This window comes from Bos taurus, chromosome 22 (genome assembly GCF_002263795.3).
Source record: "Bos taurus isolate L1 Dominette 01449 registration number 42190680 breed Hereford chromosome 22, ARS-UCD2.0, whole genome shotgun sequence".
Classification (NCBI taxonomy): domain Eukaryota; kingdom Metazoa; phylum Chordata; class Mammalia; order Artiodactyla; family Bovidae; genus Bos; species Bos taurus.
In genome coordinates, this window is record NC_037349.1 from 37,195,135 (window position 1) to 37,215,750 (window position 20,616).

General features: G+C 43.1%; 1 protein-coding gene across 3 annotated transcripts in view; it reads left to right on the top strand.

Moving 5' to 3' along the window:
* Window positions 1-20,616, top strand: part of PRICKLE2 (prickle planar cell polarity protein 2) — a 343,782-nt gene that overhangs the window by 210,364 nt on the left and 112,802 nt on the right. Inside the window, exon 1 of one of the 3 annotated variants that reach the window (XM_002696985.6) lies at window positions 9,034-9,759. The exons of the other annotated variants lie outside the window; for them this stretch is intronic. The gene's annotated coding sequence lies outside the window, so the exon portion shown is untranslated. Of the gene's footprint in view, window positions 1-9,033; window positions 9,760-20,616 lie in introns of those variants that run through there. 3 annotated transcript variants of the gene reach the window in all.

Sequence of the window (20,616 nt, forward strand, 5' to 3'; positions counted from 1 at the left end):
GAAAACATAATCACAAAAACTTGGACACAAATGTTCATGATCGCATTATTGATACTCATCAGTATCATAGAAACATCCCAGTGTCCATCAGTTGATGAATGGATGAATAAAATGTATGTTCATACAATGGAATATTATTCATTCATAGAAAAGGAAGGAGGCTCTGGTCTAAGCTGCAACATGGATGAACCTTGAAAATATCACACTAAATGAAAGAAGCCAGTTACAAAAGGTCACATATTATATGATTCCATTTATATGAAATGTTCGGAATAGTTAAATTTCTAGAGACAGAGGTAGATTAGTGTTTGCCTTGGCCTAGGACCGTGGGGGCACATGGGGAGTGATGCTACTTGCCAAGAGGTTTCTTTCATGGTTGGGAAAATCTAGAATTGTATTCTGATAAGGGTTGCACAGCTCTGTGAATATACTAAAACTTACTGAACTGTGTACTTTAAATGAGTGAACTCTGTGGTTTATAAATTATCTCAATTTAAAAATTGCTTGTAAGATTGCTAAGTGCTATGGAGAAACATAAAGCAAGGAAAAGGTTTGGTAGTATTAGGAAGGTGGGAGGGGGGACAGTCACCGGTAGAATAGGGAGCCCTCACTGAGGTGACATTTTTAAGACTTGAAAAGACAAGAGATGGGCCAGGGTACCATCTGCAAGAAGAATATTTCAGGCAGAGGGAAGAGCAAGTGCAAAGACCGCTAGGCAGGCATATGCCTGGTATGTTTGGGCACTGGTGTTTGAATGACAGCAGGGCGGAGAGTAGCCAGAGGAGGTGTCAGAGAAATTACGGGGCAGAGATCTCAGGGGCCTCATTCTGAGAAGAGCAGCGTTGATGGGTTTTGAGTGGAAGTGTAACATGCTCTCATGTTTGTTTTCAGAGAAACACTGTGGTCACGGTTTTGTGCATAGACTGAAGGGGCAAAAGTAGAAGGGAGACTTGATGGTGGCTCGCATCTCCATCCAGGAGAAAGGTGGTAGTGGCTTGGGCAGGGTGAGAAGAGTGGAAGTGGTGGAGTGATGTTACATTCTGCCTATGTTTTGAAGGTCGAGCCATCAGGACTAGTCAAAGGTTATAATATATTGAGTTTCAGGGGTCAGATAGTAAATATGTCAGGCTTTGCTGGCCAAACAGTCTCTGTTGCAACTACTAAGTTCTGTGGAAGCATGAATGTAGCTGTAGATGATAAATAAATAAATGGGTAACATTATGTTCCAATCGAATGCTGTTTGCAAAAACATGAAACATCCACTTGGCTAGTGGGATGTGGTTTGCCAACTCCTGGATGAGGTGTCAAGGGCAAGAGGAAGAACAGAGTGAAGGGTGACTCGAAGGTGTTTTCTTTTTAACCAGGAAAGATGCAGTTGCCATTCACTGAGATAGTGAATACTGCAGATGGGCAGATTTGCTGGTGGGGGAGGAGGGTGGTATTAAGAGCCGATATCTGGACTTGTTAAATGTGAGAAGCCTTTTAGACATCCAAGTGTAGATGTGACCTTGGCAGGTGGATCCATAATCCTTGTATTCGTGGAATAAGCATGGCCTGGAGTTGGCCATGGAGGTGGTGTTTAAGATCCTGGAGCAGTTGAAAGAAGTGAATGTAGATAGAAAAGAGAAGAGGTCTCAGGACTGAGCCCTGAGGTAATCCAGTGTTCAGCTGTCAGGGAGGTGAAGAAGAACAGCCAGAGGGTAGGAGTAAAACCCAGAGACTGTGACATCCTAGAGGCTAAACTAAGCAAGTCAGAGAGATTCACTCCATCTTTTCCTTTCCCACTCACAAAATCGTGTTGGAATGCACATGAGCAGAGAGATGTTCTTACAGGAATAATCCAAAATCCCTCTAATTTCTAGAGGAGAAAAATCATTGTCAAACTTTATATTCATTCGGCAAATATGCATTAGCTATCAGGCCACTGGCCACTCTACTGGGTGCTCAGAATAAAATGGTGGGCCAGAAAAGGCAGGTCCCTGCTCTCAGCGATGTACAGTCTAGTTAGAGAGAGACACTAATGAAGTTATCATTAACATTGAACGTGGATGGACCAGAACTACATCCACAGTTGTAGAATCTATGTAACAGGACACGGGTTCTAACGGAAAGGACACACATCTAAGACAGCAGTACTGTGAGTTTTGTACAGAGGAATTCATCTAATCTGGATGACCAGGGAACCGTCTACATTTTTTGTCTGTTTTTAATAGTAAGTTAATCCCAACGTATTGCACCCTTATTGGGACACAGCTGCTTTTTGAAAAGTTGGCTGAGAACCTTTGAATTAGAGGAAGAAATACGAACTTGATCATCAGACCCAGGACCAAGTCTTAGTTGTGGGTCCTTGTGTCATCCTTTTATCCCTTTTGAACCTCAGTGTCCTCATCTGTACAACAGAGGATAATCAGAGCTCTGATCTGGGATCAAATGAGAGACTGTGCAAAACGCCTGAGTTATAAATCCTTCCCAGTGCTTGCAAAAATCAGTATGTCAGTTTACACATCTGTGACCCTCTGTGTCCAGGATAATTTTCTCGACAGATCTCTGTTGCCAGTTTGGTATTTTATGAGGCAGAGTCATTTTTCAGTCTTTTCCAGGGCATCCTCCATTTTCCCAGCATTCTCTCCCAAAAGAAGGATACAGGAGCTTGAGTGCCTGCATTTAGAAAGTGCTGGAAAAGTGAAGCACCCTTGTGCAATTCTTGGCTGTTCTCCTGGCCCTTTACATAGAGAAAATTCAATTTCTTATTCTGCTGTTAAGTGAAAATTAGTAGTTACAAAAAGCTGCTGTAATAAGTGCAGCTTTCTTTATCTAAAACAAAAGTAATGTTTGCTAGCACACACTGTCACTTTAACAGTATTTTCATGGAAATGTGTGATGGTAAGCATGTTTAAATCATTGACGCAGTTTTTAATCTTTTGGGGGAAGGGAGCAGTCTTTCATTTTGATTTGCCCACACTTGCTTGTCCATATTTCTCCTTTTAATTAATGTAATTAAAAGAGGATAAAAGGCTATGTTGAAATTTTGTGCATTAGATTATTGGGATCAAGAATAATTAAAATGTATGAAATGTGGCTGGTTCCTGTGTGGTGGAAAAAAAAAAAAGGAAGGCCTCTTTCTTTTTTGGATTTAAAGTGTGTCAGGTTATTTTTCACAAGATGCAGAATGTGTCTATGGTCTGAGACGCATTTATGATGATGGAACCTGGTATAAATGGGTGAGAAAAAAGGGGTGCTATCGAGGGGAGTAATTCTTACCTTTATCATGAACAATTTTATCATTTACGGCTGCATTTCTTATTCTTGCTCCCTTCTGTGAAAACCCAGTGGGAAATAATAGTATATCCTGTTATATTGTTAGATGTGAAGTGCTTTACAAAGCCCTTCATACAAAGTAACTCATCTGTCTCCATTCTATAGATGGAGAAACTGAAACTTAGAAAAGGTGATTGGTTGTTAATTACCAAGGTCATGCAGCTAGGAGGTAATCGAGTTGGATTTAGATTCAGGTCTTTTTGTTGGGCTCTTTCAAGGACAATGCCTGCCGCCTGTTGGAGGAGGCAGCTTACTATAAGTCTGAATTGGAAAAGTACTTAGAATCTCTTGAGGAGAATCTGTTTCAGGTATTTCTATTTTATGAAGGCAGTTCCACCTTTGGGTGTCTTGTTTGCATTTACCTGCAGTAGAGAAACTCAAGTTGCTTTTTTATTTTCTGTATGCTTACATGGGTTATATGTTGTTGCTTGGAAGTTAATAAAAATCTAAAATATTTTGTTTTCTCCCTGTTGGGGCAAAACAGATACAGTTTTGATCTCTCGTATTCATTTAGGACCATTAACAGTTCTTTGCTGTTAAACATACTTTTAATAAGACATCGTGGGTTTAGGAGATTGTGTTATTTTTTTTTAATGAATTTACATGGCAAAAATAAAATTTGACAGCTGTGTAGGCATTGGTAGGACTCCTCATAATCTGTTCTTTTCCTCTTTTTTCCGGGTATACAAGTCCCAGTCCCTTTGCAGTTGGGTGAGGTCATGGAACTTGTTTGACCAATAGAACTGATGTAATTCACCTCCAAGCTGAGGCACCTAAGAGCATCTCCAATTGTCTCTTCTTCTTTTGCTGCAACCTAGAAATTATGTGTTGAGATCACAGATACACAGGAAAGAAGCAGACTGGATCCCCAAGTCGCTGCTTGGAATGGAGGTGCCTGGAGAGGCTCTGGGCCTCCAACCAACTTTGAGTGAAAAATCAATTTTCTTTGTGTTAAATAACTGAGATCTATGATTGTTACTGCATAATAGCCTAGCCTATCCCAACTAATGTAACAATTTTTGGTCAACCTCCTCTTCTTCATTTTGAAAAATTTACTGGATTTTGAAATCTAAATGTCAGAGAACCAATCTTGAGTAGATTATTTAAAGCTATGTAAAACAATCTCTCTCTCTTTATATATAGTGTATATATACACTATACACATACATATATAAAGTTTTAAAAAAGTCTTTAAAAATATATAATAAAATATGTATTATATACTTAAAATTTATAATATAAATAAGTTGTATATACAAAATTATATAACTTGTAAGTTTTAAAGAATAATAAAATATATATTATATACTTAAAGTTTATACTACAAATAAGCTTTATATATGAAGTTATATAAATTACAAGTTATAGTAAGTTTTAAATAATACATTCTTTTAAAATATATATTTATGGTATGTGTATATATATTAACTATGCATACATACCATTTTTAATAAAATTAAACTTAAATGAATTTAAGACCATTATTAGATAAGTGTTTTGAAACTTGGTAATATCCCTTATAGTAGTTAAGATTTCACAATTTCACAGCCAGAGGTATTAGTGTAAACTAACCAGGTCCGGGGCTGTCTTGATCTCTGTAAAGTGCTCCTAAGAGCAAAAACACTGCTGTTGTTCTGAGTAACCCAGGCCAGTTCATATCATCTTCAGATTCAAGCATCTTCCTTAGATCCAAGTGAAATCCCTCTTTAGTTCATTGAAAATCCATTCCTCCTTATTTTACATCTATGGAGATGGAGATAAAAAATTGTTCATTATGACTGTCCTCATTAAAGCCCTTCATCTCAGAGGCCACAGCCCTTGTCATCACTTACCCTTCTCTTCTGCGAGATAACCAGCCATGATTCGATTACCCTTTCCCCATAATCCTCTAACAAGATTTTGACTAATGCTGGTGGAATGGAAAGATGATTTGATTTTTCTCGCATGTGTGAAGCGGTCTCTTTGTCATAACCTGCCAGTGTCCTGTTGGTGCTTCTGCAGGGGAGTTTTCTTCTGCTCTGTGCGAGCACTTTTCCCTTAGGTCTGTACCCTTGCCCCATCTGCAACACCCTCTCTACCAGCTAAAATTTGACCATGACACTTTTAGCACTCTGTTCATTTAGGACTTCTGGATTTTGTGTCATGCTTATTAGTAAGACCTTTCCCCTATAACCTTGGTCTTTCACCCTGCCCCCCGCCCGCCACCTCAATTTTTTTTTTTTTGACCTTCATGATTCAGATCACATTCTTCTTGATTCCTGATGACTTCAGCCTCAATCAACCTTGGCTTCTTTGTCTCTCTTCTTGTATACTCTATGCAATTATGGTCATTTGTGTAAAAATAATACTGTGCTATCTCAGTAGAAGGTGTTGAAGGTCTCATATGTGTTGCCAGTTCTCCCCTCCCCCACCCCCAAGAAGTTCGCTGTCATGAACCTGCGATTTCACTCTGTTGTGTCAAAACAGGATGAGCTTCATCCCTATTTACCAGGCCTCTAAATTTCCAAAATAGTTGTTGCCTCACCTTGTCCAATTCCTAATGGCATATTTTCCAAAAATCCAGAATAGGATAATATTGTCCAGGATGAAAATAATTGTCACAAGGAATTATTGATCCCTGTTTTGTGATTTCAGCCATCTTATGCAAGGATAATGCACAGCCCTCCAGCTCCCCACCTCTGAGCTGCACTCACAGAGCACACCCTGTCAAAGGGACATTAGCCACGTAATTTTGCACCACCACCCTCTCCTGACTGCAATTAGACCTTCAGGAACTCTGCAGTCGCCTATCATAACATGCATCACACTCTAATTGCTTGCTTAATTGTCTTCCCCTCTGACTTCTTAGCTTTTTAAAGGCAGAGCCCATGTCTTTCTTGGTCACCATGATGTCCCTAAGGCCTAGCACACGGACTGACAAACAGGAGCTCATTTAATAAGTGGATGGTTCCATGAATGAATGGATGAAGAACCCAATGCTTGCCAGAAACACAGTTGTCTGTCTCTGTTGTGTAGACTCAGAGGAAGGAGACCCCTGGGGCTTCTTGGTTATTCTCCCTGCTTTCTTTCCAGTTTCATAGCAGTTGAAAAGTATCTGTGTTGCTTCATGGAGGAAGACTGTGTCAGCAGCTCACTTAGGTGAAACTTTTGAGTGGTGCCCTAGGAATGGGGAAGATTTGGCTGTTTTCTGTTTACCCACTTTCTCCTGCCTTTTGAAGTTTGGTCATTAACAAGTAGTGCCAAAATGAATAGTAACTGAAGGGCCATCACTTCCACGACCAACAGCTAACATTTATTGAATGTTTGCTGGGTGCTAGGTCCAGTGCTAAGGACTTCACACTGAGGATTATTTGCTCCTCAAAACAGTTCTGCAAGCATAAGCTCCTCTTGTTTTAGATAAGAATATAAGGTCCCCAATCAGAGAGCGAATGTTAGAGCCAAGGTCTGACCACAGGCACTCCATTCCAGACCCCTTGTCACATCCTTACCTCTTATGAAATGGATGGTCACATGCCAGATTTATTCCAGGTGAAGATCAATCACTTTTCACACTTTCTGCTCTGCATTCCTCTTCATTGCTTCCCTGTCCATCACTTGTGAATTGCTTCTCGTGATTCTCCTATGATCTTGACAATAATAAGTACATCAAAGAGGCTCATCTTCAGATGAAGAAACTGGGGCACAGAAAGCTGAAGCTACTTGCCCATGATCACACTGGAGTAGGGTGTCACTGCTTCCACTTGGCCATTGGTGGCCCCAAGCTGGTCTGTTTGATCATCTCAAAGGATATTGAGAAGCAAATGCTTCCCCACGTCCTCTGAGTTCTGTGTGATGGAGACCTGAAGCAGAGTCTGACTCATTGGCTTGTATTCAGTTTCTATTAGTAAAAAGTTTTTCCAGGTCCCACAATTTTCACCATGAAAGGTTTTCTGTGAAGCAGAGAGAAGCAATTTGAAATAAGTTATTAAGCATTATTAATACAATTATGTATAACAAAAGACACAATTTAACTTCCTCATATCCGACAAAGAGATTCATTTGAAGCTTCAGGAACTCCAGCTGGAAGGGCAGAGCTCATGGGGGTGGGTTCTCCAGGCAGGGGCGTGGAGAGTGTGGGCAAGGAGCTGTGCTGGCTGCTTTGTCCACAGGGACGCTTCTGCATGATGGAATACACCTCTCCCTAGCTCCTCCCTCTCCTCCACCTGAGGACCCCACAGTGCATCCCATTGCAGGCACAGAGTCCAGCTTACTGCCTAGACAGCACTGAAAGAACAATTGATTTTAAACAATAAAAGAGGACTAGGGATACTCAGAGAAGAGATACAATGGCCAGCCCAGTGGAAGGAAAAGCTTAGTGCTTGTTTTTTTTTGTTTTTTTTTTACTTTACCCAAAATATCAGAAATAACTGTTACTTACTGTTGTGCTTGGTCACTCAGTCATGTCCATCTCCTTGCAACCCCATGAACTAGAACCTGCCAGGCTTCTCTGTCCATGGGGTTTTTCAGGCAAGAATACTGAAGTGAGTTGCCATTTCCTTCTCCATATTTAGACTTCCCTGGTCACTCAGCTGTTAAAGAATCCACCTGCAATGCAGGAGACCCTGGTTAGATTCCTGGGTTGGGAAATCCCCTGGAGAAGGGAACAGCTACCCACTCATGTAGTCTTGCCTGGAGAATTCCATGCACAAAGGAGCCTGGCAGGCTACAGTCCATGGGGTCACAAAGAGTCGGACACAACTGAGAGACTTTCACTTTACTTCTCCATATTTACCGTTGCTGGTAATTGTGTTAGTCCTTGCCACATTTCCACTCAGTATTTTTACTTTATTGAATTAGAGCAAACATGTACCTATACCCATACATACACTATTCACATACATACTATAAAGTTTTAAAAAACATATTCATGGCACAGCGTAGGTACTCAGAAAATATTTATTGAATAAAAGGATGGTACAGATGAAGAAACTGTAGACCCTAAGTGTGGAAGCAAAGTCTAGCAGGAAGCAAAGTCAGGATTTAAACCCAGGGCTATCCAATACTATAAAATTCTTTCTTCCTGACTGTTTAGATAGGCCTCTTTGTTGGTACAAAAAGATGGAGATTGAAGACCCAAAGGTCTTTAACAGAGCTGTAGACTAAAGTCCAGGAAATGTGTATTCTGGCCCATCCTTGCTGGAATCCCTCTGTGGCCCTGGAAAAGCTGCTTCTCCATCCAGAACCTCACTTTCCTAGTGTGAAAAGTGGAGAGATGAAAGTTGTGCTTTCTGAGGTTCCAGCGGCCCTCAGAAGCGTCTGGGAAGCTTTCTGGTTTGTCATCTCTCATACTTACTTGGCGCTGGGGTCAGGCTTGACAGAGTGGCCAGTCCAACAGCCAGGCACTTGAGGAAAGCAGTTATTTGTGTTTTATCTCAAGGTGCACAAACATTCAAGGATGACATAGCCCCAAGCCAGAAAATTCTCTGAAATGAAAGTTGGAGAGAGAAAAGAAAGAAAAAGAAAGTAGAGACAATTGGGGTTGGGGGAGAGCTCTGATTGCACCCTGCGTTGATGCAGCACATAATCTGAAACAGGCGCTCAGGTTCATAACTGTGCCCAGATCTGGTCCCTGGCACATAAGAGCACAGTCTTTAAACAACAACAACAAAAAAAGGTGTGCATCTTTAAAGCCTCTCTTCTCCTATGTGATATTTTTGTACCCCTTTGGAGGTTGTGTTGCTGGGGCGTTTGCATCCAGCAAAGGCTTTCTTCGTCCTTCCTGGCTTGGGGATTATTGATTTGGAAGGCGAGGCTAATTTACATGTAAATAAATCTCAGCGCTGGGCAGAGGGGACGGGACATCCAGATGCCGTGACTGACTTGCTGACGTCACGGCTTCATTAGCATGCGGAGGATGCGAGCACTGCAACAGCGACTTCGGCACCACCAGCAGCTCCGCCGACAGTTATTAGTATTTCTCGGCGGAGCTGCACAGTTCCTGGTTCTGTGTCTTGAGCTCCGCGACCAGCTGACTGGTTGCCCCCAGGTCTGGCTCAGGATCAGCTGGTGACGCTGAAGCTGGGGTCTGTGACTTCCTGCAGATTGTCGTGAAGAAGGGGAGTTCATATGAAACCGGGGTTCTCGCGAAGGCGAACGGATCCGAAGGGAGAGAAGAAGTCACACTTTTTCCCCTGCCTGGTGGATCCCAGGAGGGTCTGAATCCAGCAGTGCTGTTTCTGTGAGCGAAGGAAGAGCAGCGCGGGCTCCGCTCCTGCTGCTGCTGGCCTCAGGAAGGGTCCTGATTTGGAAAGGGGTTTCCAGAAAAAGATGCTTTGGCTGCCTGCCGTCCTGCTTGCCTTCTTAGGAGCCAGACTCAGGGGAAAAGTGAATTGGGGCAATTGACAAGCTCAGAGGGTCTGGCGGAAGCTTCTATCCAGACTGGGAATTTAACTCTCCCTTGAGGTAGGTAAGAAATTTGTTGGAATTCACGAATTGAACAACAGTGTATTTTCTAGAAAGGATGAGAAGGCTAGATCTAGAGGCTTTGCATGGGGGGTGGGCAGGATATCAGGGCTCTGTTATCTTGGTGGCGAGGCTGTTTTCTGTGGTCCTCTGGCACCTCTGCCCTTATCATGCTTATTGGAAAACTCAGTTGCACAGTGACATTTCACAGTTCTAGGGAATCCTGAAGAATCACTTAAGTCTTAGTGCTTTAGAGGCAGCTTTTCTGTAAAAGAAGTGCAGCTGTCCTTAAAAAAAATAATAATCCTAAAAGGGGAGAGGGTTTAAAAACCAAGCACACACCTGGCTGCGTGCTTGCATTTTGGCTCAGGATGTCAGAAACCATTAGAGGCTCTGGGAAATGAAGACTTAAGTGAGACTTCCAGGCGAAGAAATGGCGCTGGAATTATTTAGGTTTAATTTTAGCTAGTGCTTTCAGATTAGAAATGGTGACAGAGCTCCAGAATATGACCGCACAGCCCGGCTGAAACACATGACTCAGTGTGTTCTCTACATTGGGTTTCAGAGTGGAGTGTTCACAGTGAGCTCTCCTCAGCTCTCGGTTTCCCCAAAGCCAATCACAGCATCCTTCATCTGCCATGAAGGTCTTGGTGATGAAAGACAGATTTTTAATCCTATTTTTTGTTGTTGTTGTTGTTATGTCATCTTAGAATGTGCTGAGGTCTGATGGGGCTTTTATGAGCCATAAATAATCCGGGCTGGGCCAGATCACAGGGGGATAAGTGGTCTGTACCAGCTGTGATGCCATCCGCTGGTCCAGGCGTGGCTCTTGTATAACTTCCCCATGTATGCGATTTCCCCGGAGAGTTCTGCTTCTAGTCAGCGCATCCATGGCCAGTCGGGGGAGGGCTCCAGTGTGCTATGACTCTGTAGACAAGGCCTGTCTTGTACCAGAGCTGCAGCTTGCAAGGCTGCAATTTGCTTTGCTTGAATATCTCTTCCCAGAGAGTGTTTTAAACCATCTCAGGGAGACTTAAACTAAATGAAGCAGCCTGGCCTCCTTGCTGGAGGCTGAATTGGCTACTCTAATCCCGTTTTCCAGAAGGCTTCCTGGCTGCTGATGGCTTTCACAGATGCGTCAGGATGAGTGTCCCCTTGGGCCCCAGAGCAAGTCACAACTTTTAACAGAATTACTGTATTTTGGAAATTTGGATTTTAATGCCTCCTTGAGCGCTTGTAAAGGTTTTGACTTTCCGTCAAATGTTCTTTCCCCTTGGAAATTCTTTCTCTCTTTTTTTTAAATGTGAAAATTAAAACATGTTGGCTCCATCAGACATTACAGCCTGTAAACAATCGTGGGGCCGCCAGAAATGGTAAAATAGCATTGTTTGAAATGGCAGGTTTGTAAAGGTTCACCATGCAACGTGGGGGGGTGGGGAGAGAAATATTGGAAGGAAGGTGCATTCACGGAAGCTTGAGGAATGAACAGGGAATTTCGCAGTTAGGCAGTAGGGTATGATGTTTATCATCAAGGACTCAGACTCTGGATTCAGAAAGAGGTCAAAATACTTGAGCTACCTTTCTGAATATTGTTTCCTGCTCATGTAATGAGAAGAGCAATAGAACCAACAGGCAGGTGTAAGGATGAGATGACATAGGAAAGCACCTAGCACAGTGCTAGCTAGCTACATAGTAAATGTCCAGTGAAAGTTAGCTATTACTGTTGTTACTGTTGTCATCGTTAGCTTTTTATCATCATTTTAATAAGTGTAGTTGCTAAAAAAAAAAGACAACCCACTGAAAAGACAGTATGCTCACATCCATTTGCATGCCGAGAGGTTCAGCCAGCAGCAAAGGTGCCATCTTCAATCACTATAATGTCCCAAACCATTCCCACTCAAAGCCACTTCCCACCCTACTGACTGAGTTGACATAATAAAGTGTATTGTCTGTCTGCTGTATTTTGCAGAGCTAGAAGTGACCTGATGCTATGATGAAAATCATCTCATCTGCTGGGGCTCAGGCACCTTTAAAGAAGTTCTCTTGTTTGACTGCCGACAAGTCTCATGTAGACCATTACAGTATCCAAATTAGAATCTATGCACTTCTGGGTTTCTGTGCATATGTGTCTTCTGATCCAACATTGCATGTGTATGAGGCCTGCCTTTTCTTTCTTCTTTCTGTGCAGTGCAGAAACAAAGCATCAAAGGGAGGCCTTTGAATACATTCTTCACTTGATGAATGGCTCCTTGGAAGTTCCATGGCTTCATTTACGCCATCATATTGGTGACGTTAGCTTATGCATCGGCTGTTAAGGGAAAAGAATGGTACTGCCTACCCTACCTTCCTGTGACCTAGGCATCTGCCCTTGACTTGTGTCGATATACACCATCAATCTTTCCTAGATTTTTGCCCTTCCTCTGTCCTGCTGGTGAGCATACTTCAGTCATGCAGCTTGATAACTGTTTCTCCCTATTCTTTCAGCATCTTTCTTTTAAACGTAGATGAACTGGAACTCCAACGCAGAGGTCTGAAGGACAACTTACAAGTGACTCCTTTACAGTCAGAGGAGTCTGGCTTGAAGTTCTTTCTGCAGAAACTCAGACTTGGGAATTGATCACTCCAGTTGTGTCTTGCATAGAAAATCATAGTTCTCCCTTAATGATAGCCTCCCTCCATTGCCTCCTGATTGTATGTGTGATCTTAGGAGAGTAGCTTGAGCTTTCTGAACTTTGATTTCCTCATATAAAACTTAGGCATAAATTTCCCTGACTCAGTGGGACTCATGGGCTTGCTGGGGAATGGGGGCAGCACTGCCTTTGCTCAGTTCCTGGCTCCTATGAGGTACTCAACTTGCTTTCCTTCTGGGGCTGATGACTTTGACATTTCCCATTGAATCCGAACCTGTGAACCCCAGGGAGCAGTAGTTTTCATACTCATTCGACAGAGGAGATGGAAGGCCAGAGAGGGAACATCACTTACCCTCAGTGACACAGCTAGTGACAAGCCCTGGTACCCAGTCTAGTGTTGCTTCTGCTACACATGGATTGCAAAGGCGCTGAGTCTGAGCAGGGCTTTTTTCCTCCCTTACGTACTGCTGGTCTTGAATTAGCAGGAACCTCTCTCTTTAGAAGCCGGAAACATGATCTTCTCTCTTCTCTGTTGTTTTCCAACACCCAAGAGTGAAAATGCTCTGTCCGTCAGACCGTAATGCTAGGTGACATTTGGGTAAGGGCTTTTCTTTTGTGCTTGAAGACCTACTAAAACCTTTCTCTTTTCATACCCTCCTTGATTGTCATGCTTATAACAGGTCATTGCTGGTGACCATGAACTGTTGCCAGTTAAGAAGCTGGAGGTCTAGGCATTGGCAAAATCTGTTTCCCTCATTTATGCTCTTGGCTGACATTTGCCACTTTGCTCTTTTCCTCATCTGAAAAGATTGTTCATGAAATGTTCTCATTCTTATACATTGTCCATGTGTGTGTGTAGGATGTGTGTGGGGGTCGTGGGGGTGGGGGTGGGGGTGGTTTGGGTGTATTTGAATGAAGCAGGGGAGAAAATACTGGATAAGATGACATTGAGATTCCAGCATCATGAGTCTCCGAGCGTCTCCACTGGGGACCTGGCTAGTTGATTTTGGAGACTTGGCTTTCTTGTTTCTTTGGCACGCTGTTTGAGCAGTTCTTTGTTCAGAGTCTGAAATCCAGAAGCAATCTTCTTCCATTATTTCCCTGGGGACAAGGCAGAGGGAGAAAGAAGGTGGAAGGAAAGAAAAAAGGCGGGTTGCGGGGTAGGGGGGTGCTGTTGTTTGTGAAGACAGAGATTAGAGAGATTGGATGAAGGAGTCAGGAGGAAGGGAGAGCAGGAAGCAGCTGGGAGAATATCAGAGCAGTCTCCAAACCACCATGAACGTGCTAAGCCGAAGTTCCCTTTGGGTGACGTCACAGCCCAGAAGACAAGCGCCTGTGTTCCACTTCAGCTAGAAATGCCTGTCCCCATCTGTCCTACAGGATCCATGCTCGGTCTCTCTGTCGTGTCCGACGCTTTGGACTGTACTTCATCAGGCTCCTCTGTCCATGGGATTTTTTAGGCAAGAAAACTGAAGAGGGTTGCCATGTCCTCCTCCAGGGGATCTTCCCCACCCAGGGCTTGAAGCCGAATCTGCTGCATTTCCTGCCTTGCAGCTGGATTCTTTACCACTGAGCCATGGGGGAAACCCACAGAATCCGTAATGCAACCATTTGCCATGTTAGATTCTAAAACCCTATACGGGGCTCAGCACAGCAAGTGTTTTCCACCAGAGCACCATGGCCTATTTTTAAAAGTGCATTTATTCAAGAGAGCACAGTTTTTAGTACAGTACGAGCCAGCCTGCCTCCTTGGTGGGTGTGTGGCCTGTACTTCAGCACATATTTGGTTGTAAAGTCCATCAGGATCAAGTCAGTTGAACTGAAGACTCAAGTTTCATGAGAGCTGACATGGAAGAGAATGCAAAACACTGCCTGGAGCACAGAATCCAGAAGCATCACTGGTTGGAAGTGGAGACCTCAGGGGAGTCAGGACTGCTGGCCTTGTTGGAGAAAGCGTAACCAGAGTCGGTCACTCAGGACAGTGGGATGACCTCTAGGAAGAAGGGATAGTGGTGATTTCTGAGAACCCTTGTTCTTCCTGGTTCTGGCATTCGTGTATAAACCATCTTGGGGCACTGGAGGGAACCTGGGATGGGAGGCAGAGATGGAACCAAGGTGGGGCACCTTTTACAGTCAGCTCTGTGCCTGTCTCACGGTAGATGGGGATTTGAGTTGTCTCCATTTGTCTTGCACTGGGAGCACCATTGACTTCAGCTCCCCCACCCCTTCTTGGTTTTTAAATATCAAACCTTACAAATAGGATCCAGCCCCATCCAGGGTTAAAATTAACTGGGACAAGAATTCTTAGCATTTCATTTCAACTGGGCAGGATGCCATTTTTCCAGCTCTTTTCTTGGCATCCATTCATCAGTTTTGAGTCCTCAGAGATTCTTGTTCGTGAAAGTTCCAGGACTCAACTGAGAAACAGCTGTATTTTCTGTGGTCACCAGGTCAGATATTTTTCAGGGTAGCTGTTAGTATATATGTCAATGTATGTTATGGGTGTCTACGTGTCTGAAATAGTTTTGTGCTTGTGTGAATGTATGGCAAAGATGGTAGGTATCATAGGTTGAACACTTACCATATTCTAGTTGATGTGAAGGATGCTTTCCATACCTTGTTAATCCTTGCAGCAGTTACACAGCTAGATATTATTAATTCCATTTAGTAAGAGAGAAACCAAGGCTCCAAAAAGTTAAATAACTTGCCCTACTTTATGCAAAGAAGAAAGAATAAAGCTGGAATTCAAACCCAGGATGGTCATCGTCAAAGCCTGAATGAGGCCCACCATTCTGGGTCTCCTTACACTTTTTACTATAAAGTATTATGAATGTTTTTTCTTTGCCTTTTAAATCTTGTATCTGTGGAACCCTAACGTGAGAAATACCTCATTATGTAGCCATTGATTGATTTTTTTTAATTGGAATATCATTATTTTCCAACATTGTATTATTTTCTGCTGTACATTGAAGTGACTCAGCTAAATGTACACATGCGTCCCCTCCCTCCTAGACCTTTCTCCCATCCCACCCCTCTCCGTCATCACGGAGCACAGAGCTGAGCTTCCTGTGCTGTGCAGCAGCTTCCACTGGTAGCTATTTGACACATGTGGTGGATATATGTCAGTCTACTCTACCAGTGTGTCCCCCTCCCCCTTCCCCACTGTGTCCACGTCCATGCTCTATGCCTGCATCTGTTTCCAGGGTGGGAATAGAGACGCTATGTCTGCGTCTACCCTGGAAATAGACCCATCTGTACCATTTTTCTAGATTTCAGAAATCCTTTTGCTTGATCTTTTGATAAAATCGGCAATATCCAAGAGACTGTGTCAGGCACAAGACAGAACAGAGTGGCTTCTTCATCGCCAGCTCTGAATGTGGCTTTTAGAATGGAAGTGTGAGGTTTGTTGGGAAGTTGGTAAGACACACTCTGATGAGGAGTGAAAGCTCTGGGCAAATGGAAGCAGCCCTTCTGTTGTACTAAACAGAGTGTGGGCAGATCTGCTGCGAGCCTAGTTGAGTCCAAAGAGAGAGGCCAGGCTTGTGGGCTTTGGATCCCCTCATCGTGAGCTCTTCAGGTCCTAACTACAATGTGTGTTTCCCCTCTCTGAGCCTCAGTTCTTCTCTCCCTAAAATAAAGGCCCTGGATTAGGTGATCTGTAAATTGTCTTCTGGCACTGACCTTGATGAGTGTGAACTTTCAGAGGGAATTCAGCCTTGTCGATGGAGGTGTGCGATTTGCTCCAGTGGCTGCTCTTGGGCGGAGAACTAAAAGGTCAGGTTTTATATCTGGCCCTGACCTCTGTGTGTTGTGAATATGCGCTGGAATATGAAAAGCAGTAGCCCTCCAGAGAGCCACTTGGAGCTTCCTGCAAAAGCCTCTGACCTTTGGATGTTTCAGATGTTTAGTTCGGTGGGGAGCAGGTGGGGGGGTGTCTGCATCCCTCGGTGCCGCTCGGTCACTCTCGGAAGCCCTTCGGGCTGTGTTCTGTACACGCATCCTCCTCAGTGCCTGAGCCCAGGACTCTCCAGTGCGTCGTACATGCACCTGGGGGTGTTGCTGATTCTGCACTTGTAGCCAGCTCTCTGGTGATGCCGGTGCTGCTGCTTCTCGGCCACCTGTGTCACAAGCACAGAGGACTCCACAGGAGAGGAGATTGGACTGCGTTCAGAAGGCCCAGGTTCGAGTCCCTGTTGTGTCATTGTTTATTGAACCTGAAAGAGATCACTTAGCTGCTCTGTGACTCAGTTTCTCCTTCTGTGGAGTAATAAATAATTAATGACTAACAGTTAATTGCTTACTATGTGCCCAGCACCATGCTCACTATTTTTTAAGTCTTTAAAAAAATTTTTTTTTTATTAAAGCATGGGTTGCTCTGCAATGTTGTGTTTCTGCTGAACAGCAAAGTAAATCAGCTTTACATAAATCAGATACACACACATCCCCTGTTTGGGGGATTTTCTTTCATTTAGGTCACCGCAGAGCTCTGAGTGGAGTTCCCAGTGCTATACACTGCGGTACAGTTATCTGTTTTACACATAGTAGTGTATACATGTCAATCCCACTTTCCCAGTCCATCCCACCTCCCCTCTTCCCTCCTTGGTATCCATACATTAGTTCTCTATATCTGTGTCTCTATTTCTGCTTTGCAGATAAGTACATCTCTACCATTTTTCTAGATTCCACATATATGTGTTAATATATGGTATTTGTTTTTCTCTTTCTGACTTCATTCTGTGTGACAGTCTCTAAGTCCATCCGCATCTCTGCAGAGGCACAATTTTGTTCCTTTTTATGGCTCATGTTCACAATTTTATGTGTTATATCTTATGATAACCTTGTGAGATGGGGTCTGTTATACATTCTATAGATGCTAAGCACAGAGATGTTAAGTAACTTGCCTAATGTCACACAGCTAGTAAATGGCCAAGCTGAAATTTGAATTAAATCACTTGATTCTGAAGCTTCCACAACTTGTAGAAATGATAGGTGTGAAGCATCTTGGAACTCACATGTGTTTTACAAACATACCATATGAATAAATACATTTATTTCTATGATCTGTATGTTTATAAACATTTAGGACACTTTGGTGATCTCTATATTTATAAGTGTTTAGGACACCTGAAATGGTAAGAAGTTGGTGGTTCCCAATTGAGACGGTATTGTTTTTAAGGGGAAAAAAGTCCTGTTTCATTTTATATTAATTCAAATCAAATGATTTGTGAAATTTTGAAAAGCACAGGTATTTATTGCTGTTGTCTTGGGTTGTTCAACTAGGAAATGAAAGTGTCAGCTAAGAGGAGTGGGAGGTTCTGGTTAGCTAAATTTCTGGCTGTTTAGAATTAGATCCCAGTTCATTTTCAATCTTGTTTTTGCAAATTTGGACAATATATCCAATTACTCTTCTGCCTTAATAGGAAGAGCACAGTTACCCAACTGTGTCTTGTGATTGAGGATATGGCAGCCATATAAGTTATTATCCTGAACACGAATTTCCTGCAAGTGGATTGATTGTGGGTTGATTGTGAACATCATCTGAGTTTGCTGTCTCCCCCCTTGCTGAACCCCAGGCTGTGATCTGGCAGGATAAACAGATGTCTGCTTTCTTCCTTTAAGGGGTGCCTCCTTATTATTATTCTAGAAGCTTCTGTTTGAATGACAGAGGAAACCCTGAGTGGGGAAATGTATTCTTCCTTGCATATGTACCCGTGTTTGACCTGCATTCTCAATGTCCCAGCACACTAGGAGTTGGCACATGCCTGGCGTTTGCATATGTACCCGTGTTTGACCTGCATTCTCAATGTCCCAGCACACTAGGAGTTGGCACATGCCTGGCGCCTGCACACCTTTTGTCCATTGTGGATCTCCCTGATGACACTCCGCACTCTTTGTCGAGCTCCAGCACAGCCTCAGACTACTCCTCACCCCAGGACTCAGGTAGCCTATATGGATCAGTTGTAGTTGCCCCCGAGAGATTGAACGTACATGCTATGTCTCCTCTTGGACACTGCCTGGAAGTTGATTCTTTCAGTTTGGTGAATAAATACCAACCACCTATTAATAACGCGTCTGCCTGCAATGCAGGAGACCCAGGTTCGATCCCTGGGTCAGGAAGATCCCCTGGAGAAGGAAATGGCAACCCACTCTAGTACTCTTGTCTGGAAAATCCCATGGATGGAGGAGCCTGGTAGGCTACAGTCCATGATGTAGCAAAGAGTTGGACATTACTGAGTGACTTCACTTTCACTTTCTTTCACCTATTAATTCTTAGGCATGCTAAAAAGACATTTTATTTTCTACTTACTCTGTGTTGTTTTATTCTTCCTCCCCTAAAGTGGATGGACCTACAAGCTTATTGAAAGTTTCAGTTAGTTGAATTTTTAAAGTTTTAATAGAGTGTTTTTATTTCTCTGCGACTTACATCCTGTTGTTCTGATTAACATGGTGGCCATTCTTACGGCTCCTGTCACTTTTCATTACAAGTGATGTAGGCTCTTTATCCAGCTTTCCTGCTCTGATGGTCCCAGAAGAGTACCTGCTATCCAAGGGACTGTTTCCTGTAGGCAGCCTCTTGGCATCTCAGCCAGGGGCCAGGTGGCCAGCACACATGCAGAGGCTGCTGTTGGCTCACTGTGCTGCTGCCAGCTGATGTCCTCTCCTGACAGCTTAGCTCTCAGGATTCAGGAGTTCATGTAAATTACTGCCCAAGTCTCCTACTTGCATTTGAGGTCACATCGCAGAAGTCAGCTGGAGAGCCTGTCGGGACTAGAAGCTTGCCACCAATTGTGACAGTGGATCCCCCCCCAGCCTAAGCCCCTCCCCCTGCTTCCTGTGCAGGTTGGGCCACCACACTGAAACACCTGGCTCATTAGGAAGCAGGGGGAAAACGTAGAGTGTAGAGCAGAGAATTCCCTTGTTCCTGTCTCAGCAGCAGGAGCTTGAGTTCTTGCTTGAATGGCTTCTGAAAGGTTGAAAAGCAGCCCTAATCACCGGGCTAGGTTTTGATCAGACTAGCTTGAACCTGCCTTCTGCTCATTTTGGCAGTTGGACTGCCTAACACCAGTGTGGTTAGCCCTTGCCATCCTTAAAAACGGCCTTCCAGCCTGTATCGTTGAATGCCTGAGATTCAGCATCCTACGTGGTCAGGATGATATCATGTGCTATTTTGAATTTTTAAAAGCAAACGTCGCAGAGAGTGAGAAACAGAACATCTGCAAAACATAAGGCAGTGTCTGTGGGCCTGCGGGGAATAGCAGAGAAGACCTTTTACACTTAGCCAGTTCTCTAAACCAGGTGTTTTTAACTTGAAATCCATGAGCACCAAAGGAACAGTAAAGACTGACAAACTTTATGAAATTAAATGCAGCATTTACTATGAATGTATGTATGTTCACCATTTTAAGGAAAAGGATCCCAGCTTTCATCAGACTCTTAAAGATGTTAAGTCACTTGAAAGTTAATAAGAAGTGCTGAATTGGATGGTAGATGGTTGTAAACTCACCCAGGAAACTCTCCTGAGGTTAACTGGGGACTGGAAAAAATCCCTCATGCCCTATACAAATATTTTACAGTTCTACAAAGCTCTCTGGAACTGGAAGGAGTGAATTACCTGGTTCTCTCCCATTTTATAGATGGGTAAATTGAGGTCTGGAATATCAGATGCCAAAGCCACAGGAGTACTTCTTTCTTCTGTGTTTCAGATACTTTTTATTATTAACTGAACAATTCCAGCAAGTTTTTGGAACATTTACTTTAGGTTAAACTACAGCTTTTCAGTCTTTCTGTATTCAAGGCATTCTTTCCGATTTTGGACATTTTGCAGTACACTTAGCCAAGTTACATTACATGGCAGTTACAGTATGATTCTTGGTCATTCTCAGGATATATTCTCTGCCCTAGCTTTCCTGTGTCTTCTTTAATCCCAGAAGAAGACAGTCTTTCTTTGATGTGGTTTTGATGATGTACTACTGATCTTATAGTTGACTCACACTTTCCATTTTTGGCATCATTGTAATAATGTAGATTTTCAGTAATCCCAAAAAATGAATATAAAAAATTTTTTTCACACTGATTCTGTCTTTTTTGTATGCCCATAAAGTGTTCAGCCTCTAGTTGAGAACTACCAAGCTAGATTCCAGGCTGGATTGAATACTTACTGTTTTAGGTTAGAGTTACGGTTACAAGATAAGCTCCTTGATCTTATGGAGGTTATAGTAGGAGAAAC